This window comes from Triturus cristatus, chromosome 3_2 (assembly GCF_964204655.1).
Source record: "Triturus cristatus chromosome 3_2, aTriCri1.1, whole genome shotgun sequence".
NCBI lineage: Eukaryota > Metazoa > Chordata > Amphibia > Caudata > Salamandridae > Triturus > Triturus cristatus.
The window spans coordinates 553,079,484-553,093,010 of record NC_140584.1 but is presented as its reverse complement, the minus strand read 5'-3'; positions in this window follow the sequence as shown (position 1 = coordinate 553,093,010).

Here is a 13,527-nt window from a genome sequence, read left to right as displayed (position 1 = left end):
TCTTGATTGTCCTCAGTCCAGATATGTCATGCCTCCCACCATCCCATGAAAATTCTAGCAAAACTGTGCACAGCGCAGCTTCCCATTGTTTTCCCTGTTACCTGCCTAAACAATTTCTCCCTGAATAGAATTTTTTTATTATTCAAACAAAACTGCAACATTTCTAATAGCATCATAGAGCGATTGTACATGTTGATGGGTTTGTCTCTAACAAATATTTAACAGCCTCAATGCCCAACTGATGGTCATTATAGGTATACAGGGACACAACATCTGTGGTTGCCATGATGTAACTTTCTTTCCACAGGACGCACCCATCCGATAGTGCATGTAGAAATGATGCCCTGTATGGGCTTGACAAACTCGTGAACATATGTTGCAAAAGCACATTCAAAACCACAGTAACACCATATAGGCGTAATGTATCTAGGTTAAGTACCCAATACCTATTAGGAAACAAAACCTAGTGCATTAGACTATATTGCCCTGTATGGGCTTACCGAACTACTGGATATATATCCAAAGCACATCCAAAGTCTTATTACCGCCCTATTGGCGTAATATTACGGTGGTACATATCAGTGTCTTAGCAATTGGTACATGAACTACATATTGCCCTGGATGGGCTAATTCATCGCTGATCATATGTCCCCTTGTCTCACATACATCACAATCTTTTCCATTCTTACCCCTTGAAACGTTAATTCATCTCTGCTATTCCAAGTGCATACATTCAAAACTATTTGCACAATGCGGGCAGAAAGAGAAGGAAAAAGGAAAGAAGAGAAGAAAAAGAGGGAAAGAGGTAGCAAACAGGGAGAGAAGATGTGTATATTCGAAGGTGAGGAGAAGGAGCTATGAAAAAGAAATATACCTACAGCATTTATCAGTGGACAACCTGCTAACTGATCTACCTTATTATTAGCGGAAGAATCTGCTCCTGACAGACAACAGCTATAATGGTCCAGTGTATTCAACTACCTTCACCCAAATGGAATGACAATTCCTCATTGCTGTTCATGCCTTTAGGGGCTTTAGTCTGCATGTCTATGATTTAGCGCGACTCCAACCTCCTGAGTCTCAGAATTCGATCTCCTCCCCTGGGGTTGATCACTACATGATCTAAGGAAAAGTAGGTCAAAAGATTCCTATTGCTTTCATGGTCAATGCTGAAATGTCTCACAACCGGACAGGGTGCGTCCTTTTTGGAAATAGTCCTCATGTGCTCTAGTATACGTGCTTTTGTGGGATGGATAGTACTCCCGATATCCTTGAGCCCACATGGACAGATCAAACAGTAGACCGTATAAGGTGTACTGCACGTTAAGAATTTGCCAATCTTTTTCGGTTTGTCTAGCCCCGGTACTGTGTAAGTCGCTGTTCTCTTACTATTGTGACAGGCTTTACACTTCCCACAAGGGAAGAATCCATGTAGGTCTTTCTGACTTAACCCTGTCTTTTCCTTGGTGTAATGACTCCTCACTAGACTGTCCTTTAGAGACCGTGCCTTCCTAAATGTTATCGCAGGTTTCTCAGACATGTCCTGCCCTATGATGACATAGGTTTTCAATCTATGCCAGTTCTTATGCATAATTTTCCTTAGCTGATCAGAGTTCTCAGCGATCAAATCTAGATAACTTGCTGACCTTTCTGTGTGCTTGTTCAAGTAACTGGCTGCGTACCTGAGATTTGTCTGTAATGTTGTTCCTGTAGCATGGTGTTGTGCTCAGTATATCTCAAAGGAAGGCATTTTAAAAAGGATTGTACATCTGTTTGTCCATCATGATGTGCGATGCATGTGTACAGACTCGTCGTGATGTCCAAAACAATCAATTTGAAGTTTGTTTCCCATTTTACAGCATCCAAGCATTGTAAAAAGTCCTTGGTATCTCTTATATAGGATGTAAGTCCTGTCACAAGCTCAAACAGAAAATGGTCTGTATAGATCGATACATTTTCAGTTAGGATATATATATATAACCTACTGTTGGTCACCAGTAAGTAGGTATAGTTAGGACCTAGTTTCTATTCAAAAAGTTTTTTTCTTTTGCCAATATCTTTGGCGCCATATGACGAATCTTCGCAAAATTTTCAAAACAAATGGCCTATTCACTTTAGCTGCTGTGTTGCAAATTATGGGGTGATCCGTCTAGCAAAGGGTCGAGAAAAAGGGGGGATCCTAAAATGCTTTTTCTTCATGTTAATTTCCTTAGGAAACTGTTGACGCACCTACAGCTCGAACTGCTGAATTGAATTTCCCCAAATTTGGCAGCTCTTGGTCCAGAGTGCACTCTTTTTGTTAAATGGTGTAAATCTGTTCAGAAGTCCCTGAGAAATGTAAACATTTCTCAGATATACAAATAGGGACTTGGAGGATCCGTGAACCCTCCCGATCTCGTGCCTGAGATCTGATTGGCTGCCAACACTTTAAACCAGGAAGTGTTGGCAACCATCTTGAAACTCAGTTGAACCAAGTCACAAGAAAAAAGGTAAACAAACATTAAAAAACAAGAAAAGGAGTTAGGGTAGAAACACCCTGACCCGTAGGCCTGCTCAGGGGGTCTCACGGGTACCCCAGGGCCCCAAAAAAGCATTTTTAAAAAATAAATCTCAGCTGGATTCACGTTGGATCCACGAATCCAGCTGAAAATTTACAAAAAACTAAGTGCGGACTTCCGCGCTTCGTTTTCCTTAAGCCCCCCGGGTGCTCCTGCTCCCTCATGCAGCCCCAGGGACTGCCACCTCCCCGGGGCTAAATTGAAAATAATGTGGGGGTGCTCAAGCCACACAGTGGGATTGCTGAGAGGTGGTCGGAGGCCACGCCCCTTTTCCCACCACTCTGCAAATGCACCTCTCAGCGCACCGTGGCGTGGTATCAGAACTCAGCAGTCCTGCTGAGTGGGACTTACTGGAGGTCACAGGAGGGTTAGATGGCCCACAAGGACATCCTTGGAGCTAACTATCTCTCTTGTTACCTCCACTAAGTTCGACACAGTGGGATTGCTAAGAGGTCTTCAGAAGCCACGCCCCCTTTCTCCACCACTCTACAAACGCGCCTCCTGGCTCACTACTGGTTGGGAGATGAAGTCCACTTTACTCCAGAGGGACCTTGGGGGACAAGAGCCCCTTCCGGTACCACCTGTAAGTACTATACAGTGGAATTTCTAAGAGCTGGTTGGAGGCCCAGCCCCTTTTCTCCACCACTCTGGAAATGTGACTGCTAGTTAAAAAACCTTAGAAATTCACTGACAAAACCACAGGTTTCAAGGACGTTATAGCTAGAAATTAGCATTTGAAAAACATTTGAAATTCATAGAAAAAACACAGGTTACAGGAATGTTATAGTTAAGCTGACATTTTACTTGATTTAATAGACAGTGGTATAGTTATAGGTTGTACGGCGCCTTAGGAAGAATCGCACATATAACAATTCAGGATAGTATTGAGTTACTGTGCTGTAAGGTGAGAAAAAACAAAAGGCAAGATTTCTGACACTCTGTTATTATTTGTGTATACTTGCATTGGTATTTAATATTACTCTACAGACGTGTGCTGAGGATTTTGTGAATTTCTATGTTGGCTTTGGCCACAACTTTGGGGAAGGTTGGCTTGGTCTAGATGGCCTTATACAGTTTGGGGCTTTGGGTGCTTTTTAATCATTAGGTTTTTCTCCATGACCTTGATTTAGAGCTTTTTTAATATGAAATATTCTTGCCCCATTAGTTTGTTTTATCTTCACAAATTGATGCTCACGAAGTCACTATCATTGACTATAGGTCCCCCATGTGCATGTCTTTGCACTTGCACATTATGTCACGTTTATATCTGAATTGAGCTTGTGCACACCAGTTGTATGTATGGTGTCACAATGGTCATTGTTTAGTTTATTTTTTGGTTACTCAGCCTTGAGAAAGAAGTGTAGCGATTTCCCAGTTTGTGCGAAGAAACACGCGTTGGCTGATCAGAAAGAAAAGAATAAAAGAAAGAGAAGATTTCTGAAACTGTGTTTATAATTTGTCTATAATTGCATTGGTATTTAATTTCACTCTACAGACGTGTGCTGAGGATTTTGTGAATGACATTTCACTTGAACAAAACTTGTGAAATTCAGCGTTTTTGGGAAATTTCGTGAAGATTCATCAAGTGGAGCCAAAGTTATTGGCAAAACAAAAAATGCTTTTCCTATGTCAACTTTGGTCCTAACTATAACTACCTACCAGCTATCGCAAACTATGTCCCAGGGAGCTCATCCCCAGAGCACAGTAGTTTCCCTGCCTGCAGTAGTATGTGGGCAGGGAAAACTGTGTTTGTTCTCTTTTTCGATTATGCCTAGTTGGGGACTGCATAGCGTGGGAGGGGGGGGGTTTATAGTACAAGTTCAAATACAAAGAGAACTGTTTGGGGTTCATTCTGTTGGCTGATAATGCGGGGAATTAAAATGTTGCGAAGGTTTCTATGACAAATACATCTTCTCCACACAATGCAACAACTCAACTGGTAAACAGAGTTAGATTTTTGTCCTGGAATGTGAGGGGGTTAAATGACTTGAGAAACATACGCAAACTAGTAGCTTATGTCAAGCATCACCACGTAGACATAGCATTTATTCAAGAAACGCATTTAGCCCCCAAGAGTAATTTGCTTACACTAGATGGTTGCAGGGCAATTTCAATGAAGCTGGGTTCACCTCACATGCTAGGGGTGTTCTCGCATGGGTTAACTCAAAGTCTGGAATTACTATACTAGAGTTGGATGCGGACTCAGGTGGCAGATTTGTCATTTCTAGATGCTACAAAGAAGGGCAAAATGTCAAGTTAGTTAACGTCTATGGCCTGAACTATGACAACCCTCTCTTCAACCACACAATAGCCGCACGTATCCTTACAGGGCCTGATCTCCCATTGATCTAGGGCGGCAACTTTAATTGTGTTCTGGACTCGGCCCGAGACCGCTCCAGAGGTCCCCCTTGGAGGCCTTCTGCTGCGGCCAGGACTATAAAATACATTATTGATCAACTAGGCCTGCTAGACATATGGCGCTGGCATTCCCCTGATGCCTCAGGGTTCTCTCACTACTCCGCTTCCCATGACATTCATACCAGAATAGACTTCTGGCTTGCTTTTAAATCACTTTGCCCTAACGTAAAAGACTGTGTACCACTCCCCAGTGCATACTCTACTACTACGACCACTACCCTATACTTCTAGATCTGGCCTTACTCCCCAGGAGCCGTGCACTCTTCACTTGGAGGTTTCCTCCATAATCCCTACTGGATCCTGTGTTTAAGGAAGACCTAGCCTCATCAGCTGAAGAGTTATTTGCAAACAATATAGACTCAGTTGCCAAGTTTTCCACAATATGGGAAACGTTTAATGTTTTTATTAGAGGGGTTGCCATAGCCAAACACACTGGGGTTCTTCGCTCACTAAAAGATAGACTTACTGCACTGGAAAAGAGGCTAACGGGACTGATCACACTTACCAATGGAGGGGAGAGCCACACACACTTGAGGAAATCATAGGTACCCTGGAAGAGTACCAGGGAACAGCAGATAGTGAAGTAAAACATTTGGGCAAGTATGCCATAGCTAGAACGTATGGCGTGGGGGAACGTCCTGGGGCGGCCCTGGCAGCTATGCAGCACTGCAAAAGGGAATCTAGCACAAGGATCAAGATTCTGGGGGAAGAGGGGAGTCAGATACATGAGACATCGCTTATCGCGGAGAGATTTAGCAGATACTACACTGCATTGTATTGCTCTAGATTAGACCCGAATGAGGAGAGCATGAAATACTATTTGGTGCATATACAAATGCCATAGCTCACTAACTCGCATAGAAAATATCCTATGGCACCACTAGAGCCCGGTCAGATTAATAGAGCTCTAAAGTCAATGCGAGATGGGAGTGCTCCGGGCTCCGATGGCCTAACGGTGACATTTTTCAAGACATTTGCAGACTTACCAATACCGCACTTAGTCACCCTCTATGAAGAGATGGTGAAGGCTTCTAGGATGCCACCTACCATGAGAGTAGCCCTAATAATAGCTTTACTTAAGCCAGGGAAGCCGGCAAACGAATGCTCCTCCTACCACCCTTTGTCACTATTAAACATAGATACTAAACTGTTTGCTAAAATACTGGCTAACCGTCTAGCCCCTCTGGTACCTATACTGGTCAGCCCAGGGCAGGCTGGTTTTGTTCCGGGACGATGCCTAACCTATAACCTCAGAACGGTATTCAGTGCTATTCAGAACATTAACTCAGAGGTCAAAGCAGATGCAGTCTTTCTGGATGCAGAAAAAGTGTTTGACTCTGCGGAGTGGGCATTTATGAGGGTAATACTTGGTTGGGTCGGAGTGGGAGATGTTTTTTGTGGCTTGTGGGGGTCTTGTACAATGCTCCAGTGGCTAGAGTCAGGGTTGGCAACATGGTAACTCCTCTCATTACAATAGCCAGAGGTACCCAGCAAGGATGCACGTTATCACCTCAGCTATATGCCCTGAGCCATTGGCTTTCACCTTAAGGGAGTATCATGGACATTGAGGGCTGCGATTCCCTAGATATCGGCTTACTATCCCTGCCTATGCAGGTGATATACTCTTATATGTTCGAGACCTGGGGACAAATCTCACACCGTGCTTACTGAGGTCACAAATTTTGGAGCTATATTAGGCTTTAAGGTCACCTGGTCCAAATCTATCATATTCCCGCTTACTCCAGCAATGACTCCTGTGGATCTTGATTTCTCATTACAATGGACCACAGACTATCTAGGCTATCTGGGCATACAGGTGCATACCGACCCTAACGTAGTATTCTATGAGATTTACAAGTGGGTTTATGCCAGCAGCTGAGGAGGATGGCGGCTTGATCTCATCGCTGGGACCTGGGCCCCCGTGTTTTTACCGCGTCTGAGCCGGAATGTGCTCTGCTCTGTAATGGCTCCGTAGCAGCTGATGCTGTTGGAGGCTTGTGTCTGAGCTGCGGGCTGCAGGCTGCGGGCTTTGCGGTGTATATCCAGTACACCTATTTGACTATGCCTGGCTCCTAATTGGTTGTCTTTTCCGGCTGGTTTCCTTGGCAGCTGCAAGGTGCTTTGTTTGCTTTATTTGATTTTCGCTCCAGCTTCAGCTGCTTTTTGACAGAGGTTTGACGGAGGTTTCCCCCGCAACGCATTCTATCAGCAGTCTTCTGTTTGGCTCATGCTGCGGCTGTTCCTGGCGGCTATTCTCATGCATGCTAGAAGCCGCGGTGTACTCCAGCATTTCTGTTTGATTTTGCTTGGCCTGCCGTGGCAAACTATTCCTGGAGACAGCTCTTATCTTGCACATGAAGAACATGAAGAACTCGTAGAACACTGTAGCAATTTTCTCTGCTTTATTTGGCTCTTTGGCTTGTTTGGCTCTGCCTTAGATGCACAGGCTTGATACTGATTGAGGATACTGCTCCTGCTGCTGCTTTTGGATGCTCTTGGCAACACTGGTGGCTTTCATCTTTTAATCAAGACCTGCAGCACATCCCAGCACTCTTGTCTGAGTCTGTCCTACACTCATTAACAGCAGCTCTTACTCTAGATGTCTTGGTGTTAGTACTTGATTTGGTTGCTTCAGCTCTGGGTGTCTTGGCAGGGGGGGTTGCCCTATCCTGTCAGTGAAATGTTTTGGGTACTTTGAGGAATAATACGCATTCTACAGGCCTCGTCTATTTGGCTCCATTCTTTTCTTGAGACAAAACGGACCTGGGACAGTACTGCCTTTTTGTGCAAACAACTTGCATGCTCACATGGCTCCACCCCGACTAAACATCAGCCGGGTTGCTAAAGGAGCTCGCAACTGTAGTAAAGCCCGCCCTGGGTTGGATTTAGACCCTGATAACGACAAGGTGGAGGAGGCTGCTAAAGCACAGGAAGTTACTGATACTGCCACTGGGCGGCCTATTTTGAAATTACTTAAGTCTGCGGAGGCTGCCTCGATGCTGCAGGCATATTCTAAAGATTCTCCAGGAGGGAAGACCTCACTTGCCAAGATGCTTATGGACGCCGTCTGGAAATATGGATATTTTGATGACTGCTTCGGAAGGAAACAGTGTTGCAAGAAACAGCGCTCCAGTAGGACAGGTGCTGGATATATCGCTTTTGGATGGCAATCAGACATCTAAGGATAAACTCACTGCTGGAACTGTGAGTAGCAATGGCATATCTGGGGGGTCTGGATCTGACTTTGCAGAAGGAGGAGGTAGCCAGGCTCCAGGTATTTGGAATATGGACCATGGGGATCATACTGGCGATCACAATGCAAAAGTTATAATAGACTCAACACTCAGTCTTAGCTTACCCCCCTCCTAGAGTCTCTGAATGCACATAAGGAGGACCCTAATGATGCCATTGATGTTGCAGGATTTAATTGTCCAGGCGAGAGTACGACAGAGGCGGGATCAAAGGTGGATGTGCAGGCTAATAAAACTGGGGTTAATGGTGCTGGGAGAGACAAGAAAGTGAAGCCTTGATTACCAAGAAACAACCGGGGGATAGCTTTATCTCTTCTTGTGGCAAGACTCAGGTCAGACATAAGACTTTTAATGGTAGTCCACTACAAAATTGGGTTGTGTCTAAGGGAGTGGTTGAAGCAAGAATTTTACGTTTGTTCACCGCCTCAAATGACTCCCAAAATCCACACAAGGGAGGGACAAAATGTATTCAAGGTCCAGTAGAACTTACAACCTTACCCATTGACAGCTTTGAGGCTTCGGTCTCATCTGATATTAGCTCCCCTCCATTTACGGGTGTTACTGCTACTGGCTCACCACCTACGGTTATGTCCGACTCCTTCTTACCTGTGAGTGAGCATGAGCCGACTTTGTTAACTATTTTACAATGCGACAGACTCAGTGATCTGAAGCACAACAGCACTATGCGCAAGTCAGAGCCGATAATATCGCAATACAATGCTCATTGTCAGAGGCTACTAGTAGAATGAATAATCTTACTGTAGAGATGGGGGAACTCAAACAACGGGTTTCAGATATAGAGGATGGAGCTGCTGTCACTCCAAAAAACGTAGAGCTACGCAATAGCCATCCGCAATTTGTACAGGCTAAGCATGAAGATATGGAAAACCGTCAAAGACTAAATAACCTGAGTGTGTTTGGAATACCGGAAGGGAGGGAAGGAAAGGATCCACGGACGTTCATTGTGCAGCTGTTTAGAAAAGCGTTTCCAGAGCTATCGGACTGGGACATGGCGTCTCAAATACAGAGGGCACACAGACTGCCCATCAATTGTCTTGCTGTGTCAAATACCACAGTGCCAAATGGGGGCCTAATTGCACGCCCAATTTTCATTTACATTGGTAACTTTCTTCTGAGGGAAGCCATCTCCATTAAAGCACGACCAACTATACCAGTATTAATAGACTCAATGTCAATAGTGGTTCGCTGGGATCTATGCAAGCCCACAATGGACAGGCGGTGGAAACTTAGACAACTTATAGATCCTTTAAAGACTGCTGGAGCACAGGCTTTCTTACAGGAGGCCGCAAGACATAAAATTGTCAAAGAGGGTCAAAGATGGTTCTGTAATACAGAACAGGAGGCAGCACAGATTTTGTCTGAAATAAGAGGGGGCTGTGGTACATAAGCTATATGAACTTCCCTTTTTTTCTCTTTCTGACTTGATTATTAACTCTCAATGGTGAGCTTTTAGTCTGTCCCTTTCCTATCTTTTCTTTCCTTGTTAGGGTGTGAATTATTGTCTTTTTTTCTCTTTCTGTTTGTCCCTTGCTTTTTCTTTTGTGGAAGGGGCAGGTCATGGTCGGGTGGTGCGGGAGGTAGGGAACACAGTGGGTTGGAGCTCTCGGGCTGTTGAGTAGACAGTCCAGGGATTGGGGTGACTCCTCTAGCTAGAGTAAGGGAGTGTTGGCTGGCATCATGGGGGTTTCAGAGGTAGGCGGTGGGTGTATATGGGGTCAAAAGTCAAACTGGTCAAGGATATTTTTGGGGATAACTAAGGATAAAAGCTTTTTATGGTGAAGAACTCAATGTGTGGTGTGAGGTGTATTTATCCTTTTATATTTATGATCGGGACCAGGCTAAGCCAAGTAAAAACTGGTTTGAAATGTGGTTAGCGCGCTGTATACGTTGGAATGTCTCCCGGTTAAACAGCTCCAGTAAACGTCAGTTAGTGCGTGAACAACTGAAAATGTATAAACCCCATATAGTATGTCTCACTGAAACTCACTTGGCTCATAAGGACAGGTTTTTATTGAAACAGCTGGGCTTTGATACTATTGTTTGTACATCTCAGACGGTTTGTATTAGGGGGGTCACTATTCTAGTAGATAGAAGAATGGAATATAACCTTCTGAGGGCATCAGCTGATCCAAGGGGGAGTGGGCAAGTGTGCAACTAGTAATGGATGGTATTAAATATGTTCTGTGTGTATTATATGGACCCAACCTAGATGAGCCTGCTATTTTTGACATGCTAACTTTAGAATTATTGGAATGGCAGGGAGAACTTCTAGTTGTTGGTGATTTTAATTGTATCATGGATTATGGTAAGGATTCAACTAATCAGCGTACCTCTTTGAGAATGAGGAAGGTTAGGGCTACCATACTTGAATTAGCTTGCTTACATTGTCTCAGGGATGTATGGAGGTCATTATACCCAATGTCGACTGGTTATACATACTTCTCTTCACCCCACAAGCAGTACTCTAGGATTGATTTGGCTTTTGCTAACAACACGATTCTAGCTGCAGAAATGGAAGTCTGCCCTGGAGTAACATCTGATCACAACTCTATTCTATTATCTTTTTGCTGCCAGGTTGTAAAAAGCCAGAGACGTTCTTTTTCTTTCCCTCGTCATTTACTCACGGAAAAGGAATATTTAAGCAGGATGCAAAAATAACTAGCGGCATTCATGGAGAATAATGTAGGATACACATCTCCATAGATTGTACGGGACACTATGAAGGCTTTTATAAGAGGTATTACCCATCAGTATATATACCAGTAAAAAAATAAAAAGGAACTCTATCTGAGGGCAACTCGACAGGCTGTAGTACAATTAGAAATCTCAGATGCTGGTGCAATCAAACAGAGGAGACGAGATCAACAGGATTTATATTTCTCATTGACCAAGAAGCGACTACAGTTGGGAAACATATTGAGGGAGAAGGTAGCGGCCAGCTACTATAAATATCGCTCTCTTCAATATGAATATGGTGAGCAGGTAGGGAAAGTACTCGCGCACCAACTGGCTGACAAAAGGGCAAAGAGTCAGATTAAGGCGATTAAAGGGGAGGATGGTGCCCTCCACACACAGACACAGGCAATATTAGAACAATTCAGTGGATTTTACCAGAAATTATACGGTCAAGGTAATGGGTTTGATGCACCGAGGTTTAGCCAATACTTATCTGCATGGAACCTACTAAGTATTAGCATTAAACAAGGGGAAATTCTTCAAAATGAAATTAACAGCGAAGAAATATTAGAGGCATTGGCTGCATTGCCCAGTGGTAAAGCAGCAGGCGATGATTCAAAACCCATAGAATGTTATAAAGTTTTTAAGGATTACATTGTACCTCTATTGAAAGATGTTGTACAAGCTATAGGGGATAGTGGGGATCTCCCTAGCACATGGAACTTGATAAAAATTGTGTTTTTCTTAAAAAAGTGGAAAGCCCCAGAGGAATGTGGGTCCTATCAACCTATCTCCCTTATAAACGTGGATGCCAAAATCTTTGCTAAAATTTGAGTTGCCCGATTGGCTTCTCTTATGTCAGGATTTGTATCAAGCCAGCAACATGGCTTTATACTGGGTAGGCATACTGCAGCCCACGTTAATAAGGCAATTGTGGCTTTCGGTGTGGCTAATAAATTAAATATGAATATGGGGATGGTACTATTGGACGCCAAAAAGTCCTTTGATCGGGTAGTCCGGGATTGTCTCTGGTCCAGTCTCGCGGCTTATGGACTGAGTGGTCGTTACTGTAATTGGGGAAAGGCTTTATATAAAAATCCTTGGGCCCAGCTGACATGGGGAGGGCTGGTATCCTCTCCTTTTAGGATACAGCATGGAACTCGGCAGGGGTGCCCATTGTCCCCTCTTTTATTTGCCTTCTATTTTGAGCCATTTTTACGCTCGCTATGGAAGAATAATAATACCTTACCAGTCAGAGTAGGAGCAAGCGAGCTGAAAGTTACTGCATATGCTGATGATGTGGCTGTATATTCATCTGATCCAGTACCTGCACTTGAATATATTAAAGATGAAGCTAATAGATTTGGCACTTTCTCAGGATATAAATTAAATGCCACTAAAACGCAGGTTCTTCTTAATTTTATATCCACTAGACCAGTCCTGGGTGTCTGTTCATCAGCCTTATATCTGGGGGTGCAGATATCCTCTCAAATTGAATAGATCGTTATCTTGAAGTATGAGACTCTATTACAATAAATATCCTACCCAAATTTCTATATCTTTTCCATACAATACCTCTTCGGGTGCCAAATCTTTTCTTCAAGAAACTTGATGGGGCTCTCAGGAGCTTTATTTGGGGGTACAAGACAGCACGGCGAGCAATCCGGTACATTAAGTTTCCATATACTCAAGGTGGACTACAGCTCCCGGATTTCAAGTAACCCTGGGCGGACAACTATGCTACGCTCGCGAAGTTTGCGTAGTTTGTGCTACTTCGCGCTACGCGAATTGCACGTAGCACAGTGCAAAATCGTGTAGCGTAGCGTAGTTGGCATTTTTTGCTCGCTCGCGGTCCTCAACGTTAAGTTGGCGACCGCGAGCGAGTAAAATGACATCCCAGTGAGACTTTTCCCTCGTTCGCGATCAGCAACATCAAGCTGCCGATCGCGAGCGTGGAAAATAAACCTCCCGGCGAGATTCTCAATGCGGGGAGGTCAGGTTTCTCATTGCGAGTAGTCGCATATGCTCGAGAAACTATCAGTCCGCATTGAGGAAGCTGCCGCTCGAGTAAAAATCTACTCGAACAGCAGAAAACGACAGCTCGCACTGTGCAAGATGCCATTTTTAATGATTGCACAGTGTGGACAAGCATCCGGCACGGTGCAATCATCGCAAACAGCGCACTACGGACTTCGCATAGTGCTACACGTATCTCGCGTAGTGCAAAGTGCACTCCACGTAGCTACGCATAGCGCTACTACGCGAACTACGCCCAGGTTTAATTTCAAGATATACTATTGGGCAGCATTTGCCGGTCGTCCCAGCAAACTATTGGCCGGAGACAACTATGATTTCTTTTATAGGTTTATGCTTGGCTCAGATAGTAGATTTTTTCTACATCGGATTAATGATTCCAATTACTTTAAAAGAGTAAGATTTAAGACTATTAAATATATAGTTTATATTTGGCTGGAAATCTCCGTTAAATATTCTCTACCACTTTTCCGTGAGTATCTCCCTATGTGGGAAAATCCGATGCTTCCTGATGTGTTTCACAATTCTACTTGCAAAATTTGATCAAACTATGGCATCAAGCGCCTGAG